Source organism: Lissotriton vulgaris, chromosome 2_1 (genome assembly GCF_964263255.1).
Source record: "Lissotriton vulgaris chromosome 2_1, aLisVul1.2, whole genome shotgun sequence".
In the NCBI taxonomy this organism is placed as follows: domain Eukaryota; kingdom Metazoa; phylum Chordata; class Amphibia; order Caudata; family Salamandridae; genus Lissotriton; species Lissotriton vulgaris.
In genome coordinates, this window is record NC_141687.1 from 744,753,074 (window position 1) to 744,772,702 (window position 19,629).

Sequence of the window (19,629 nt, forward strand, 5' to 3'; positions counted from 1 at the left end):
ACGGTGCCTTGAACTGTTTTGTCACTTATTTCTGGCCTGGCCATCTGCCACCAACCTCCATTGTTTTAGGAATCTTTGGGGTCCTTCATATTATGTATTGTTTCTATCTAACAATATTTACGTGTTGTAATCCTTGTGCGACTAAATAATTCAATTTGTTAAGCACTGTGCTTTGGCACAATGGTCCTTAAGGTAGAGGAAAATCACACAATTGTACTCGAGCACTCGGGCATAGGATGGGCCTCAGCCCAAGGTTCCTTGTTGAATGATATCATTTGTATTTACGGCAGAGCCTGCCCAGAGTCATTGTTCACTCTATGGCAATAACACTTGTAAATTGTTTTGTTTGACATTCTTACTTGATTTTTATAAAAATTGGAAGCAAAAGAAACAATAGAGAGCATGATCACCACAAATGCAATATTGAAATGAGTTTTCTTTTGTGTTCTGATATGCTCAAAATCTGAAAAGCTCTTTCGTGAGTTTGCTTTTTGGCGCGGCGGACTAAGGATGAACGTAATCAATGCTACGGTGCACCATTTTGGCCTTCCCAGTCATTACGTTACCAAATGTGAATCCATCTAATGTACTTTCTGAACTTAATATTTTTGTGACTAACATTTGAGCGTTTGTCCTGTGAGAGGAGAAATGTCCTCTTGCCCAGGAATGCATCATTAACAATCACCACCAATGACAGTTGCAGAATGCCCCCTTGTTTGATGGGGTCTAGTTGGACTAAAAACCCATCTGTGACATCAGTCACTTCATGGCCCCATAAACTCCCACAAACCGTACAGAGATCAGCAAAATGCCACATGCATCAAACATTACATGTGAAATCATCTAATTGCTACATACTACAGGACACGCAACAGAAGGTGTGCTCATGGCCGTGCTGCATTACTTTGCCACCTCCTCCCTCTGGGTCACTCTCCCACTCTGCAGGTTGGAGTTTTGATTTGAATGGCCAAGTGTAAGAAATCAAGGTCATTCGATGGTGACCAATGCCACTGCATCACCATGTCCCAGGACTTTGAGATTGATGGACTGGCTATATGGAAAAAGGTTGTTTTCATTGCATTCTTTTCCCGGCCACAATATCCACTACAATCATAACACTTCATATTACAATTCCTCTCTATAAAAAAAGAACATAAGGATCATTTCTATGGATTATCATATGGCTGGGTGGATTCCCCACTCTCTAAGGCCACAAACACATGAACTTTGATATATATCAGTGTGTCTTTTAAGGTGGTTGTGCATTTATCATGACCCTTAAGTATTGCCGAATCAATATTGAAAAAACGTCAGTATTGAAAAACGGTACATGATACATGTCCTTTGATGACAGCGTGAGTTTCAAACTAAGTGCACCTCAGTACATCTGATTCTCAGATATTATTTGCTCTAGGCATTTGCTGAGTACAGTACTTGGAGTCTTTTGATACCAATCATGTTAATGTTTTGAATTCATTGTGTAAATGACTCCTTCCGGACTCCCCTGTGTGTGTTGTGAAAATGCACGGCAGTGTGTGCACACAAACGCCCACAACATGCTGTTTGGGGCACGTGAGAAGGCGCTGCCTTCAGGCACACAAAGGCCTGACAATGCTCATCTTTAAGTTGGGGCACCGAATCCAAAGCTACTGCGTCTTAATTACCATGCCGCCTCAGATATGGGGCCTTTGATATGGAAATGTCCTGTGATCTCGGCTTACAGAGCCTCGTGCACCGCAATCTTTATCTGATGCATAAAAAATAAATCTCAATCCAATCTCCACACCTGACCGTAGTGCTTAGAAGTGCATCTTTCAAGGCAAAGAATCACTATAAAAAGAATGGGTAATACGGCTAAAAAATCGTACATTTTTACCTCTGTGTTGCGGAATTCTAGCGGAAAACATGGTCCTTCTACTGGGTTTGTGAAGTTGTGATTAGAAATGTACTTCCTTGCAGGCTGAGGTGCTTCCCTTAAAAACAGTCAACCCAAACGCTCACCCAGGGTCAAGCATCCGTTCATGAGGGGAGCCCGCAGAATTGATACACGACTCACTTGTTCTCTGTAAACACTGCATTTTCCTTCTTTAGCTAATAAAGAAGGGTGCCTAGGAAAGACTTGCAATAAGGTCACTTTCTTCTCTCGCGCCAAACTAGCCTCTGTAATTTCATGGTGGCACGAGCCCTTTCAATACGTTTTAAAGGAACAACCATCACATGCAAAATATGTCTTCACAGGTTATCATGCAGAATGATGCTACTGACTTGTTGGAAAGGCTGCGCTGATTATTTTGCCAGCAGTGTTAAAAAGTCCTAAATTTGCGCTGGAATTAGGAGTCCTGTCCATTGTGCATACCTCGCCACCTACTACCTTGTTCACGCCAGAGGTGCCAGTGGTTCACAAACGCACTTTCACCCTACGCCAACCACTTTTATATTGATTTCAAAGAAGAAAGAATGACATTTTACCAAAATATATCAGACACGCCTCTAAGCACTGAGTATTTTTAAGACCAGCTACAACACTTAAAGCTTCCACAAAGCACCGCTGAGTCGCATGCTGGCCATCAAACAACACTTCAGCGCTTCAACGGACCATATGTGGGATAAAAGTCACCTCCCCCTAGACTCAGTGTGGTCCAGAGGTACCAACGGAAAGTGTGGGGCCTCCACATCCTGAGCATGGTCCAGGTGAGGTGAGGTCTAGTCCCCGGTGGAGCTGGATGACAATTGCATCCCTTGACTTGGAGGATTTTATTCATTCACGTCACTACACAGATATCACAGCAAGTATTTTTGATTTATAAATGCAGTAGCAATGAGTATAGAACAGAGGCCCTGAAGAAAGCCTAGAGACAGTTGGCCCATTTGGCTGAAACATGTTGGCCCGTCTTTGCAGTTATTTGTTTATATTGCACCTTGCGCTGTTCTGTTTTTAATTAGGGGGTTGTGTCCGCATATCTAATAAAGGCTGTTTACTTGGGGCACACCACCCTATTTTAATCCACTATTCACAAGTTTTTGTTTTTGCACTGCTTTCACTTCTCTAGTGATCTAGTTAAGTACGGTTCACTGTACTGGTTGACAATCTATTTGGGAAGCATCCAGCCGAATACACATATAGGCATGGTGTTCTCTATGATCAAGAGGTACACCAGCCTTTGAACTGGATGACCAAATGATAATACTGATCATCTGGAAAAGTTGATGGTTATCCAGATTCGTTTGTAGGCTGATCCTTCTTTAATATATACTTGGATTCTCCATTTTTGGGTCGGTTTGTTAGGCGTATTTGAGGTAAAAGCGAAATAACACACTACTATTCAGAGTGTACTACAGTATTTGTCTGAATTGAGGCATTTTAGACCCCCGGTTCTTTTCTGTTGTTGCAATGATAAAATGCAATAAAATAAAATACATAAAGACACATGTCATAAAAAATCTACTTTGGAATGATCACAGTTTATATTATTAAAACAACAGATTATAAAAAGCCAGTTCCCCTTTCCATTGTTTAAATTGCAGGCTTAATTCTGCTCGTAGACATGCCTTTCACCTCGGTTGCTGGCGCTGGCATCAGGCATTACGATGTCACAGCTGAACTGTACTAAGTCATTACAGCTGAGAAGCTACACAGGTGACAAGAGACGTCACAACTCAACTGTAAAAAGGACATTAGAAACAGTCTTTTATAGAGGGACTGCAGGCTCCCAGATATTGTATAAATCTCCAAACAAAATACGCACGAGACCGCTGGAACAGGCACCTCTGCATACCTCACCAAGAAATTAACCACCTCAGACAGAGTGCCACACCAAAAGTCAAAACATCGCAAGACTGAAACAAACATGTAAAATAGATCAAAACAGATAAAAGGCGCTTTCTATTTTCACATGATCTGGACAGCCTTCCCCATTAGCATCAGAAAGGTTCCCCAACGTTCCTGCCTCTCAGAAAGGAGCTTAAGACCGAGCTATTCATCTCACCACCCACAACTAAACAGGAATCACTGGCCAGAGACAACTCAACACCACCAACCAGCATACTCTCCAGTTGTAATGATTTGGATCATATCTTTGGGCGCCTGCCTTTGTTCAGAGATCCATCACACATGCAGTATGACACCACCAACAAGAACACGCACTCACACATTGCGATACATCAACTAAATGACTGATTCGAAAGCTGAGCACTAAACTTGACTTTTTATGATAACGATGGGGGTGCTTAGCATGAAATGTTTCAATAGGCGTCCCTCATTTTCTGTGATTGATGGGACTACTCTGTGCTAGATTCTGCACATTTGATTGCTAAGGTTGCTTCTCCCTGTAGTGCCCTTTTTTACAATGTCTGACTGGTTGGTCTCCTTTGAACTAGATTCTTCATAATGAATGACTGCTTGGCATACTTTGCACTAATAGTTTGGCTACACCTTTTCGTGATATGTGATTGCCTGAGGTGTTTTGCACTAGATTTGTCCTGATATCTGGCTGACCTGATTTGTTTGCAAGAGCACTTTCATGATGTATGAGTGATTGAAGGTCTTTGCACGACGTTTTTCTTAATGTGGGTCTCATCAGGTTACTTTGTACTGGAGTTTTCTTGATGTTTGGTGGACTGAGGAGCTTTGCACTGGCCTCTTCTTCATGTCTAAATACTCGGGTTGCTTTTCACTAACCTCTTCATAATACCAGATTGATTAGTGTGCTTCATTCTCTCATTTTGACTGATTATTTTCTTTTCGCTTTGCCTTTCAATATATCAATTGCTGACTGGAATGCTTTGATTGGTGACTTTTTTTGCACAGCACCAAACAGTCAGTCCAAGCATGCCCCCTGCAGAGCCGAATCACTTGGTGAAACCGCAGATAGTGCGCTCTCACTGCAGCGGTTGCTATGTTCATATTCACCATTATGAGTGTGAGATTGTAACTGCATGCAACTGTTATGCCTGCTGAACGGGTTACACTGTGTCACATAATAAGTCGTCTGAAAGACCTTCTTTCACCAATACTTTTGGCAGTTTTGGAGTTCTGGGGCACTGATCTCATAATTTTTGCACCTGTAGACGCCCTGACCGCATTTATTTTCAAACACAACAGTGGCACAGTGATGTGTGTGGTTGACTGTAATATGGTGTCGTGGATCGTCTGATGTACCAGCACCCATTGCCTATGACGTCCAAGTGGCACCGCCTCCTGCATCTGTGAATCCTGTACAGCTGAGCAGTAGGCTGGCATCTGGATGCAGTTTACTAGGCATCTGTTGTTCTACAACTGTGCACTCCATCAGTTCATTCTCAACAACCTGCTAACACTATGCAGCTGGGATAAGGAGCAGGGGCGCAAGCAAGTCACTTTTCACTTGCGTGACAAAACCTATGAATCGCAAAAAGACCAGGGGGCAGATTTACAAGCCCCTTGCGCCACCTTTGCGTCACTTTTAACAAGGGAAAAGTGACGCAAAAGTTGCGCAAGGGGCTTGTAATTCTGGCCCCAGGTATCATTGTGCGATGGACACTGGATGGGTGGCTACTTCCAAGGCAGATGGAGTCCCAGAACGATTTTTAGAAAAGCAAGTTTTTAAATGATTGAATAAATGATTCCTTTATTGATCAAATATTAGTATATGGAATCATTGACTGAATTAAGAAGAACTATTTAGCGGATGGACGAATGAGTAAGAGAAAATAGGCCATTACTGCCATGGTATCAGTGAGACGACATTTTGAATCCGTAGTCCTGGATAGCGAGAACATAACAAAGAGATTATAGAACCCATTCAGTGCCTAATAGTTCAATTTTCCTAATATTTGCTAAATAGTGATCACTTTGGAGAAAGGGAAGTCGTTCATTGTGATGGTCCTCATAGAGGGAAAGCTGAGCCTTACATACTGAGGCCTTATTAATGGGTGCTTGCAAATAATGTGGTACCCTCTGCTCTCTGCACAATTGATGTTACCTGGATATAAAATGCATAAGCATAATTGAGGTTTTGGGTGCACTAAAGCGATCGCCACATTGAATACTTTTCACATATAGGTCCACTGGCATGACAGAACTTAAGCACACCTTTTACCCCACCTCGTGAATGAAAATATTGCATGGCTGAGCGTCTCTGGTGTTAAGGAATTACTCACAAGCATGTGCTCTGAAGTATTTCTGTCTGCACAAACTTTGTGAGGATTACATGCATTTGTAGTGCTATTAAAGCTGATATTGTACAACATCTAACATGCATATGTTAAATAGGTTCCAGAGCGGGGTGCACTGTACAACATACAGCATGAATACATGAAATATTTTCCAGAGTCTGGTGTATTGCATAGCATCCAGCAGGCATACATGATATAGGTTCCAGAGCTGATGCATTGTTCAACATACATCATGAATACATTAAATAGTTTCCAGAATCGGGTGCATTGCATAGCATCTAGCATGCATGCATGAAATAGGTTCGAGTTGGGTGCATTGCATAGCATCCAGCATGCATACATGAAATAGGTTCCAGAGTCATGTGAATTGTTCGACATTAAACTGCATACATTAACTAAGTGGGTGCATTTTTCAACATCAAGCATGCATACATGAAACAAGTTCCAGAGTTGGGTGCATTGCATAGCATACATAATGCATACATGAAATAGGTTCCAGATCTGGATGCAGTGTTCAACATCCAAAATGCATACATGAAATAGGTTCCAGAGTTGAGTGCATAGCATCCAGCATGCATATATGAAATAGGTTCCAGAGTTGGGTGCATTGCATAGCATCTAGAATGCATAAATGAAATAGGTTTCAGCAATGGGTGCATCACATAGCATCCACAATGCATAAATATAATAGGCTGCAGAATTGGGTGCATTGCACAACATGCATACATGAAATAGGTCCCAGAGTTAGTTGCACTGTACACCATCCAACAGGCATACATGAAATAAGTCCTGGAGTTGGGTGCATTGTACAACATCCAACAATCATACATGAAATAGGTCCTGGAGTTGGGTGCATTGCACAACATACAACATGCATACATGAAATAGATCCCAGAGTTAGTTGCACTGTACAACATCCAACAAGCATACATGAAATAGGTTCTGGAGTTGGGTGCATTGTACAACATCCATCATGCAAACATGAAATATGTTCCAGAGTAGAGGAACATCCTCACCAAGAGCAACACATTTCAGGCAGCAAAAAACGCAAGCAGAGCTTCGTGTGGAAAATGATTTCATAAATGTATTATGCGATTGATAAACATTTTAAGAGGCAGGATGCTCCCCTCCTGTTAGACAGATGAATGAGATGTACTGAAAGTCACACAAGCAGCATGCAAGCTAATTTTCGCTCATTGTAGAAAGAGGCTCCTCATGGAGAATTATGCTTCAACAACGTTCGAGCTATCCCTGTGCCTGATGAGCCGGATATTTGTGTGAGTGCAGAAGACGCTGTGAAAAAAGGTGCCAAGTGGATGAATATCGTGGTACAGCCTCACGAAAGAACCTTCCTCTCATGTCTCTGGGTTTGAACAATAGCCAAAAAGGAGGCGGGACAAGCTAGGGGGGCTCTACGCGTTTTTAAGGACACGCGTCGCAGTCCCATCGCCTTATATCAATCAAACAGTACAAGATGAAGGTTGTGAGCTCCAGAGGGATTATATTATCTTGGTACCTGCTGGACCGCCCATCTGCGAGCCTTCCTGCAGCTGGTTACCGGTGTGTTATCAACTCCAGTACCTGCCTCTGGCTGATATGAGAGTCTTAAACACATGTGCCTGATGGAATGCTTCACGTTTCCAAACATCAGCTGACACATTGGATGCTCTCCCAGAAACGTGATTGCAGCTCCATGCAGAGGGTCTTCATCAAAGCCAATTGTCCGCCATTCGTATCCAATCAAGAGCGGAAAGCTTCAGAAAAGGATGCCATTGAGAAATAAGCAGCATTACGCACAGAGAGCACCAGGGCACTCTTTTCTCGTCTTCTGAGAGTGGGACATGTGTACAATGCACATCAAATGATTGTGAAACATGTTTGAGGCAGGATGAGAGGGTAGGAAGGGCAGAATACAAACACTAGCCATTGGATGAAAGGCCGCATGCCCAAACTCACACACAGAGCACCGGTCTTCACGCGCCAAAGCAACTAAGCCGCCCTGTAACACTGCCACTGCGGACAACGAAGGGGCCTGGATTACACCTACTATCTCAATCTATTTTTTTTAAATAAAGGGAGTTTTTCTCTCATCAGTGATATACACTCTGTCTCCCAAACCCTCTTTCCCAAATGCTTTTGAGAATTTGTAACATTTCTGAGTAAGTCAATCGAAAGGTATTTTAAAGTAAATTTTTGACATTAGCTCGGTTGAAAAAAAGGTTTTTATTTTTCTGAAAGTATATAAACATAAGGTCTTTCCCAATATCTCCATGAAATCTGATATTGGAAGTATTAAAAATACAGCTCATCTAAATACACGATTACTGACAAATGTAGTTATTATTGTAACTTTCCATAACAATCCCTACTGGCATTCAAAAGAAATGTATTTATCAACACAGCTGAAACCACGTTCATTTTACCTAAACACTGCGGATAAACACAAAGGTATTTCTAAGTGCATCCGCAGACATTTCGATGGTGAATAAGCATAGATGCTACTTATCCCAGGAACTGTAATAAGTACAGATGCACACAAAAGTACATGTATCTTGCTAATTTATAGCCCCTTCAGATAGCTTGTCCCACACAAAAACAGAAATTTGTTAAACTGGCATATGTATATATGCAAAACCAGCAAGAGGTCTGTGTCCGTTTGCGTCTGTGTGCATATCAAAGCACACACTGCTCTGTGACACAGATGTTGTTTCTATGGGAGGGGTTGTCTTACAGCCGCACAACAAACCTACATTATCACAAGCATTGTTGTGCGGGGGAGGAGTGGTACTATCATCAAAGGTGTCACACAAACCGTCACCTTTAGGCAGACCAGTGGGCAGGCGTGCAAGCGGTGGGGCACTCCTCGCCACTGTACCCACTACCGACATGGTGTGCTGCTCTTCACCTGGCGGTGGAGGCCCAGTGTGTGCCCTGACAATGTGCATTGGTACTTACAACAACATATCGTATGTTACACGCCGCTGTCCCCACCCTCCGAGCTCTCTCGCTCTCACTCCGTTTCTTCCAGACTTTCACTCTCTCATTTTCTTCTTGTTCCCTCCTTCTCTCCCTCACTCTCTACCTCTTTCTTTTGTTCCCTCTCTCTTTCCTCTCTCGTTGGCTCTCCCTCTCTCTCTTCCACCACTCTGTTTCTCCACTACTCTCTCTCTCTTTCTTTCCCTTTGACTTTCTCCCTCAGTCGCCACTTCTCTCTGTCTCTTCTCTTTCCCTCTCTCCAGCTCTGTTTACCACCTCGGGCCCCTCTCTCTTATTCCCTCATTCTATCTCTCTCTATCACATACTCTTTCCCTCTTATGTTTTTCGCGCTCTTTGGCTTGTCACTCCTCTTTCTCTCTCTCTCTCTGGGATCACACGTCTGCTCGGACAACAGTAATGCTCTCCAGACACTGCTTGGTGCACACTCGCCACGTGGCTGCATCGCCAATCTCGATATTTTGGTCCCAGGTGCATTTCAGATTTGGTGTTTTCATCACCCACGAGCAGATGCGCCTCTTTAGCCTCTGATGACAAACTGTTTCAACCAAGATCACGCATTTTACTCAGGGATAGACTGATCCAGGATGCCCCAGCTAGGCCTCTAGGCGAGGTAATCCCATTATTATGGAACACACCAACACCAGAAACACACTGTCAGTGAAGCAGGGGTGACATGGCTGAGTGAGGGCGAGGCGAGAGTGATGGAAAGAGTAGACAGACTCTGGCCCTGGCCGTGATAGAACGCTGCGCGCTCCCTCCCCTCTACTGATCTCACTGGTGCTCCCCTGGACTTCCTTCCCTTGGCTGGTGGAGATCTGCTTTTTCCACCTCCTGCTTTACTGTCCCTCCATCACTTCTGCCAACCTCACCTGTCCATTCCCTCGGTCCTCTACGCGTTGGGTCCACTTCCCTCCCCCTCTATTGCATCCTATGTCCTTAGGTTACCCCTCCTCCTCACCACACGCTACACCTTACAAGATGGAGGCTGTCATGCCCCTCTCTGAATCACCTTACAATGTGCCCCTTCCCTCCCCTACTCTGGTGTTTGCACTTAACAATGCACCCAGCTCCACTGAGAAACACATCCCCTTATAATGTGCTGTTTAATATTTTTTGTCCTTGTACCCTCTCTACCCTTCCGTGACCCCCAATTCTCCCTCTGCCTCTTAGTGCCCCATTCTCCTGTTGCTCCTGAGCTTGTCCTCGCCCCTCATCTTCATCTGTATCCCCTCCGTGGCCATGTCCAATTCTCACTCCTTCTCGGTGCTCCTATTCCCCCTTTCCCCTGTCTCTCTCCTGCCTCTCAGTAAGTAAGTTAAAACAATCTTTATTGTATGATTACCTAAAATCTTTTACAAACAGCAATATCATAAAAGGGAGCCAAGTATAAAATTATAAAAAGACAATGTGGATTATGCCGTGAAGTGTCACAACTGTTATCGCCTATCTGGACCCTCCAATTCTTACTGTTACCCTTTTGCCCCTGAGCCTGTCCCTCTCTCGTCTCCTCTACTCTCCACCTCTATCCCACCCGCATCTCCGTGCCCCCCATTCTTGCTGCTTCCCCTCTGCGCCTCTGCCGCTCTCCCAGTCTCCCTCTGCGTCACCGCGCGCCCCTGGCTGGCGCGCGCCTCGCGGTCACAGGCTCGCATTGTATGGCCGGGGAGGCCTGTATTCGACAGGAAACCACTAAATCTCTTCGAGTCAATCGGCCTGAGATTGCGTGGCAGCTCCCCTGACCCGCAGCCCCGGTAAAAAGGCAGACTGTAGCGCCAGTCTCGGAGCAGTTGTTCCTTAAACGCGCTCCGAGGCGAACATATGTGAACTTCTCTGTTCCATGTGAGGCAAATACATCCCCGGGCACTTCCCTATGATGTGCACAGAAGACTATATCCAGATTGATATATGCACGCCAGAATTTACCAGCAGCGATCTATGCAATGCCTTATAAAGTAAACGTGCAAACGTTTGCGAGAGCAGTAATTCTGGGGGCGCTTTATGGTGCATGCATGGCGGTATTTGCCGAAGCAGTAATGCGGGTAAAGCATTGGCTATGCCTGCAATCATTCACTGCAACAGTAACGTAGGTAATACCTTGCCAAGCATGCACTCCAGTATTACCAGAAATACATGGCAGCATTTACTACGGTACTGGGGGAGGCACTGCACTACCAGGCATGCATGGCAGAGTGCACTGCAGCACAGAAGCAGGTACTGCACTACCAGGCATGTATGACAGCATTTACTACAGAATAATAAAACCACAGTGAAGGAAGAGAAAAGTATTCAACCTGATCATACCTCGCTTTCTTTAAGATGGGTTTTAGAGAACCTATAGAAATCCTAAAGATTTGGGGGAAATCGCTGAAGACTTGCAGTGATCGGATAGATGACCCATTGAACCTCATACGATACCCAACACACATGTTTTAATCATTTCGGGGGTACCCTAAAATATATATCCCATTGGGTATCCCTCTAAATATGTTGGCTACTTATCAGGGTTCCTGCAATAATCCACCGTGCACTAATGTAAACATTCCAAAGAATGGGCCCCACCCATGATGAAGCATGCCATTTACTGCAGTAGTGAAGCAGATACCGCACTGACAGGCATGCATGGCAGCATTTATTGCAGTAGTGAAGCAGGTACTGCACTGACAGGCATGCATGGCAGCAGTTATTGCAGTAGTGAAGCAGATACCGCACTGACAGGCATGCATGGCAGCAGTTATTGCAGTAGTGAAGCAGGTACTGCACTGACAGGCATGCATGGCAGCAGTTATTGCAGTAGTGAAGCAGATACCGCACTGACAGGCATGCATGGCAGCATTTATTGCAGTAGTGAAGCAGATACCGCACTGACAGGCATGCATGGCAGCAGTTATTGCAGTAGTGAAGCAGGTACTGCACTGCCGGGCTTGAATGCAGCATTCACTACAGCACTGAAGGTGGTGCACTACAGGCCATGCATGCAGCATTTACCACAGCAGAAATTCATGTAACATGTTTCTAATCAGACAGGATGCCATGTACAACATGCACTCAGTGATCAAGCAAGCATGCCAGCGTCCCAGCGTTTGTCTTGGCAGTAATGCAGGTAACAGGGTATTAAGCGGGCACTACAGTATTTGCTATGGCAGTAATGCAAGTGACTCATTATCAGGCACGCATGGCATCGTTTACCAGGGCAGTAACACACTAACAAGCCCCCTCTGCAATGTGTCTGGGTGAAGCCAGAGAGAGCAGCGCGTGGCCGCTCTTCTTCGTATTTAGCAGTTCACTTCTCGTGTTCCGGGGGTCTGTTTTCTGCACACTTCACAGTACTCCCAGAATTTACAAAAATGTGAAATGTGTAATTCTTAATAGCAAGAGGGGAGAAATACTGGTGTGGGTGTGAAACAGAGCTGCAACTAAGTTTTGGATAAACTCTTGCATATTTATATTTTCAAGTTGTGCTGTCCCCTCCCCTCCCAGGGGTGCCAGCACCGCCTCCAGGCTTTGCTCCCTCTTCTCTAAAGATTAACCCTGGCCCCAACATATATTGTAAATGGCTTATGTGGGCGAGACCCATCCAGTGAGAGGCGTCTCGAGACTTCAGCAGGACCTATCCGTCCGATAAGCCGCCGCACCGGAGACATTCAGCCAGGGGTGCAGCAGGTGTAGTGGCACCGGAGCCCAGAGGGCTGAATAGCCCATTCAACCCTGAGAAATGATTTTAATATTCTAACGGCAGCTAGGGAATGGGGGGTGGGGGGGGAGTTGGTAATTTCCTTCCTTGTTCTTGCTACGCCAAGGGACTTAGCGCCTGCTCCTTGAGGCGGTGACAAGCACAGGCCTCAGCCTCAGGTAAAGCGCGCTCGGGCCTTCTGTGTGTGCTATCAATGGGGCATGTGTAGAGGTACAGGGGAAGAGAGTGCGCATCCAACATTTCCAGGCACTGTGCTATGTCTGTGTCTTAGGCCGGTGAGGGAGGGAACCGCAGGGAGGTGGTGGGGGTAGTATTGTATGCTTACGTCTCGTGTCATCGGCTCAACACGAAGGAGCCAGACTACGTATAAAAGCAAAGTAAACTTATTTTGATAAACTCTCACTGTGTGCCCTTCATCCGTGTGGGGAAGTCCGGAATCCACAGAAAGCAGCAATGTTACCAACCCCAATGCAGATTGTGCAAAAAGGGCTGCCCTGAGAGTGCACTGGGCTGGGAATGAGTCAGTAGCACTGCCCTGTCCCGCCCACCAGACCCTCAGATGCACTGTCCACCGGCAGGCCAGTCCACCCCTCAGCAGCAGACAGTTGCAGAGCAGCACAAAGCCACGGGCGCCATGTCTGCCCCTCGGCATGTAGGTAAGGGCGCAGGTGGGGATAGAGGGCGGGGGACAGACGCACGTTCTTGGGAGCGCTCTTCACGCACAATGGCTGAGGCAGGAAGCGTGCTGTGCGTGTCCCCGGCAGTGTACTGGAAAGAGGGGCAGACGAGGCGCAGGCTGCATTGTCTCCCCTCCCCCCTGCTCTAAAAGTGACTCCAGGAATGGAGTCGGTGAGTTGGCTGGCCCTGAATGCGGCCTATTGAGAGGCCCGGCGCAGCGGCAGGGCCCTGTTTAGCCGTGGATACAATGTGCTGAATTGGCAGTCTAATTATACATGTGGCATTTGGGCCCCCTGCAGACCCAGTGCCACCTTACCTTATGAGGGAACTTCGACTACAGCAACTGTTCAAAACAAAATGCCATTAGGGGATCAGCTCTCGCAACACAGGCCCTGCCGGGGGATTGTTTTACCAGCAGCCTCGCTCCCTGAGCACAAGAATGTATTATAAGAAACAAAGTTATGGGCTCGCGCCGGGCGCGGGCTGCGCGCGGGGCCGCCCCGCCAGGTGCCGGGAGCGCGCGCCCACCGCGGCCGGCTCATCACTTTCTTGGAAAGCATCCTTTATAACCGACGTTATTCTGAATATAACGTCAGACGGTTCGAACGTGTGACCGCGTGCAGGCGAGTGCGTGCCTGCGTGCGTGCGTGCGTTCGCTGAGGTGTGAGAATGGCCAGCGCGCCACACATGCGTAGAAGGGGGTGACACTGAGCTCAGCGGGTGGGCCAGAGAAGCATATGTTGTCACTGTGCCTGGGGCTATATTAAAAATATATCTATCATCAATAATGTCTTTGACACCGAGAAAGGGCCAAAACAAAAATAGGGACATCGCTAGATACCGTGGCAGTGGTATACCTGCGTGACTGTAGATTTATGTAGCTATGGGCAAATTTACTTAAGGGTCTGTGTGTGTTTGTGTGTACACGTGTGGATAACCGAGTTGTCTACCTTCTCCATCTGCCTGTCTATCCAGTTGACAGCGACACGTGCATGTGTACTGCGCGCATACATAATTTCTGTGTAAACAATATATATATATATATATATATATATATATATATATATATATATATATATATATATATATATATATACAAGTATACATATAACATGAATACACAGATAGTTGCCCACACACAGAGACAAAGAAAGAAAATTATACAGACGCATATGCAGTGTTTTTTTAATGTATTAACACTTACATAATAATTAAAAATAAATATTTCTGACAAGCTGTTCAAAATTAATTTCCAATATGGGGGGGATGGGGGGAGAGACAATTAGGTCACTCCATAAGCGTATTGATGTTTTAATTTTATTTTTTAAATAATGTTGTGTGCAATTTGAAGCTCTGCAATTTACCAGGACCACCGTGCACTGGTACGTTTTAGTTACAGAAGGGTCTGCTCGAGCCCTGGCAGTTTGAGGGATGAGACACAGCGCTGCATGCCTCAGTGCCACGAGTTCATAGCGCCTTAGTGCGGGGGCACGCCCGTTAATAACGCGTGAGATCGATACTGGAGCAGATATTCATAGACAGGAGCTGCCCCTGCGGGGAGTGGGCTCTGCGGCAGGAACCGGTGGTGGCACCGCACTCCCGGGGCTCGGCACGGGGCGCCTGGAGCTGTCCTTATCGGCCCGGCCCAGGACCGCTCTTCCGAGGGCCTTGTGTCTACGGAGGCCACACCCTGCACAGGGGGGGGTAATCTCCCGGCCACAGGCCGACTGTGTTCCCACCCAGACACAACAGTCCTTGTCTGCCCGGCCCCTTTGGACAGCTGACCCCGGGTCTCTGTCCTTCTGGGCCCCGGAAACAAAGCCGATCGAAGCAGTGCAAAGAGCTCTGATCGATCAGAGAGGACGAAGCGCCCCGTGTCACTGGGCCACCTGTCGCTCGGGGACCGTCTCCACAGCTCTGGACAAGTACAACTAAAGTGCAGACTTTTATAGAACACGAAAGAATTTTAAAAAGGTGAGCGTGGCATCCCCTTTGTTTATAAAACCCTGCGAATAACGCTACTTAGACGCTCGCGTCAGAGAGCGGCACCAGAAGAAAAAAATACAAAAGAATTCCTTTTACTCTACTGCCGTTTTTATTGGCATGAATATTGCAATGACGGTGTTGCTCTTTTATAGCGCAACGTGCAGTCTTGCAGTGCACCAGCTCACTTTAATCGTGAAAGTAAGTTCAGTTCTAACGTGACCCTGGGGTAGATAATTCTCTCTCGCTCCGGGCGGGTGCGCTGCCCCTGGCATCTGCATTCTAAATATGCATGCGCCTGTGGCAGCGCGCGGCCGTGCCCCCACCCCACACACACTCCACCACACCACTGCCCATCTCCGATGACTTCAGCCACGTGCAAGACCCTCAGACAAACACACGCACCTACAAAGTAATTTTTTTTTAAGAACCCAAAAAGTGAGAAAGCGAGCTAGATTCGTATTAATAAATAACAACACCCGCCTGCTTTCCAACGGGTACCCGGCGTCATCATAAACTGGGGCTAAATGCCACAAGTGTAAACACGATTGACACAGGCATTAAACGATTAGACAAGTATGTCCCTGCGCTGCTGTGCACCAGTAAACACGCACTCCGCTTTCATTCCATTCCAGGTCTCGGTCAAACAATATGTATCTTTTTAAATTTAGAAATAGGAGTGAACGTATATGTGAAAGTCAATGGGAATATTTATTTGTTTAACATGAACTCCACTAATAGATAACAGGACACATATTGTGTATAGATAGGTTGGGCATTCGGGACATGGGATATATATATATATATATTTTTTAAAGTATTAAATGAAAGTAAAGTTCGAACTTACTTTTCTGTGGTTGGTCAGTGTCCCCGGCTCGCGCTCGGCCAGCAGTCGGAAAGCCCGTTTTGTCCAGGTTAGGTATTGTCTCCTTGTGGCTCAGCCCGGCTGCCTTGGGATTTCTTTGAATTTATGGCTCTTGCATTCTTATGAGGTCAGCCGGCCTGACCCCAGCTGGCAAAGACAGCACGCAGGGATCCCCGGAAGAGCCCGTACCAAGAGCAGCCTCCCGCCTGGGCCGCCGCGGGAACCCCAGTCCTGGGTCTCGGCAAGAGCCCCTCTAAGCGCGCATTGTTTATCGCCACAAATCAGAGATGCGGGGTCACTTTCAAAGTTTGCAGAACAACTTTATTTCAAAGCTCTGCCTCGAGAGATAAGGATGGCACTGGTGCTCGCAAATCTTCGCTCGCGCGCCCTCCTGTGGCAGTCTAGAGAATTACAACAAAGACTGTTTTCTTCACTTCCAAAACATGTTGTATTTAAGAGATGTGTCATAAACTTTCAAGGAAACACAGTTCCGCGAACTGGGGGAAGACCACGTAACATTCAAGAGAGTCCCTACGCCCAAGAGCACATTTCCCTTTCTCTTGAACTTTCACTTTCGCTTATTGCGAGTAGTAAATTAATAATATATATGATAATGAAAACAAATCTGCATTAGAAATCACCAAATACAAGATAACTATCAGCATTTAGAGTACATTTTTCATTTTAGGCAAGCGTAACATTTTACAAACTTTTTTTTCACTTGATCACATATCGCTAAATGCAATTGTGAACCGACGATACAATTCGTGGAAATTCTCCTTCTTGTATGTTCCCTAACGGTGCGAATGGGTCATTACTACCTTTCTGGCTGTTAGATCGTCTCTCTCTCTCTCTATCTCGCTCTTTCTCTTTTCTCCCCGTGCCCGTCCGTTGGCTGCAGGTGTGTGTCCTCGCAGCAATGGGTACCCCTGCAACTGACTGGCACAGACAGCAAGCACATGGGTGCTCTCTGCACGGGTTAGAGACGTACACACTCAGCAGAGTGAGGCGAAGCCTCCCTGTGCTCGTAGGGACGCGTGGAGGCAGCAGGGCACCGAGATCCACCCGAAGGCACGACCCGGCGAGGCACCGCGTGGGCAGCGCTGAACCACAAGGAGACTTCTTCCGAGGGACCCCGGCGGCGGAGCACACACACAGACGCACAGCGACGGGCGCAGGACAACACCAAACAAACACGGCACAACAGGTAGCAGCGCCCCCATTACCTCGGCGGTGTCCCTCCTGCTCCCAGAGCCGGCGCTCCTCTTGCAGAGCCCGGCAGCGGTTCTCACGGACGACACAAGTCAGTCAGGAGGATTCGGGGGAGAAAATGAAAGTCAAGCCTCCTGCCGCCCCCCTGGCCATGGGGGGCACGCCGAGTCCGCCGGGGGCTGCTGCCGGCGGGACCGTTCAGAGCCGGCTCATTGTTTGCGTGTTTTTGTTTGTTTTGGGAGGGGGCGTCTGCGGGAGAGGGCTACTGCTGTCAGCCTTGGCAATCACTGTGAGCGGCCATGTCGTAAGTATTCAAAGCATTTCCCGTCGTGCACCATCAGAAAGTGAGTGGCCGAGGCAGTGATGTGTGGAAGGAGGCAGGGCTCGCCTCCAAAACTACACAGGGGAGGAGAGGCACAGGGAAGGGGAGGGTGAGGGGGTATAGGAGGAAGCAGCGGACCCGGGAGAAGGGAACCCTCCGGAGGAAGCAGGCAGGACGAGCTGCGCAGGCAGAGGACAGAAGGAGCAGGGTAGACAGGGCACCAGCGGGCTGGTTAAGGCGGCAGAACCGGGGCAGAGACCGTGATCCAGGAGGCAGGGGACACATGGAGCGGGATGGAAGAGCGAGGAGGCGCTGAGCAAGAGGGAGCTTATGAGGGACTAGAGAGGCACATGAAGGGGCCAGAGAGCTCAGCTAGAAGGGGGCCGAGGGCCGCCTGAGGGATCAGAGACAGGGACAGAGTACAGTCAGAGAGTGATCAGAGACAGCTGAGGTAGAAAGGGGCAGAGTACAGTCTGAGCGAGATCAGAGACAACTGAAGTAGAAAGGGGCAGAGTACAGTCAGAGAGGGATCACAGACAGCTGAGGTAGAAAGGGGCAGAGTACAGTCTGAGCGAGATCAGAGACAACTGAAGTAGAAAGGGGCAGAGTACAGTCAGAGAGGGATCACAGACAGCTGAGGTACAAAGGGGCAGAGTACAGTCTGAGCGCGATCAGAGACAGCTGAAGTTGGAAGGGACAGGGTACAGTCAGAGAGGGATCAGAGACAGCTGAGGTAGAAAGGGGCAGAGTACAGTCTGAGCGAGATCAGAGACAACTGAAGTAGAAAGGGGCAGAGTACAGTCAGAGAGGGATCACAGACAGCTGAGGTAGAAAGGGGCAGAGTACAGTCTGAGCGAGATCAGAGACAACTGAAGTAGAAAGGGGCAGAGTACAGTCAGAGAGGGACCACAGACAGCTGAGGTACAAAGGGGCAGAGTACAGTCTGAGCGCGATCAGAGACAGCTGAAGTTGGAAGGGACAGGGTACAGTCAGAGAGGGATCAGAGACAGCTGAGGTAGAAAGAGACACAGTTCAGTCTGAGAGGGATCAGAGACAGCTGAGGTAGAAAGGGGCAAAGCACACAGTCTGAGGGGGATCAAAAACAGCTGAGGTAGAAATGACGTAGAAAGGGGCAGAACACACAGTCTGAAAGGGATCAGAGACAGTCGAGGGAGAAAGGGGCAGAGTACAGTCTGAGAGGGATCAGAGAGGCTGAGGTAGAAAGGGGCAGAGTAGAGTCTGTGAGGGATCAGAAAGAGCTGAGGTAGAATGGGGCAGAACGCAATCTGTGAAGGATCAGACACCGCTTGGGTAGAAAGGGGCAGAGTACAGTCTGAGAGGGATCAGAGATAGCTGAGGTAGAAATGGGCAGAGAATACAGTCTGAGAGGGATCAGAGACAGCTGAGGTAGAAAGGGGCAGAGCACACAGTCTGAAAGGGGTCAGAGACAGCTGAGGGAGAAAGGGGCAGAGTATAGCCAGAGAGGGATCAGAGACAGCTGAAGTTGGAAGGGACAGGGTACAGTCTGAGGGAGATCAGAGACAGCTGAGGTAGAACGGGTCAGAGTACAGTCTGAGAGGGATCAGAGACAGCTGAAGTTGGAAGGGACAGGGTACAGTCTGAGAGAGATCAGAGACAGCTGAGGTAGAAAGGGACAGAGTATAGTCAGAGATGGACCAGAGACAGCTGAGGTAGAAAGGGGCGGAGTATAGCCAGAGAGGGATCAGA

At 47.2% G+C, this 19,629-nt stretch overlaps 1 protein-coding gene across 8 annotated transcripts in view; it reads right to left on the reverse strand.

Annotated features, from left to right (window-relative positions):
• The window catches only part of SOX6 (SRY-box transcription factor 6), a 790,083-nt gene extending 772,175 nt beyond the window's left edge, over positions 1–17,908 (reverse strand). For 3 of the 8 annotated variants that reach the window (XM_086956034.1, XM_086956033.1, XM_086956028.1), the window contains exon 1: positions 16,350–17,571. The gene's annotated coding sequence lies outside the window, so the exon portion shown is untranslated. Of the gene's footprint in view, positions 1–16,349; positions 17,573–17,593 lie in introns of those variants that run through there. The other 5 variants (XM_086956035.1, XM_086956036.1, XM_086956032.1 and 2 more) reach the window with 3 other exon arrangements.
• Between the last annotated feature and the right edge of the window lie 1,721 nt (positions 17,909–19,629).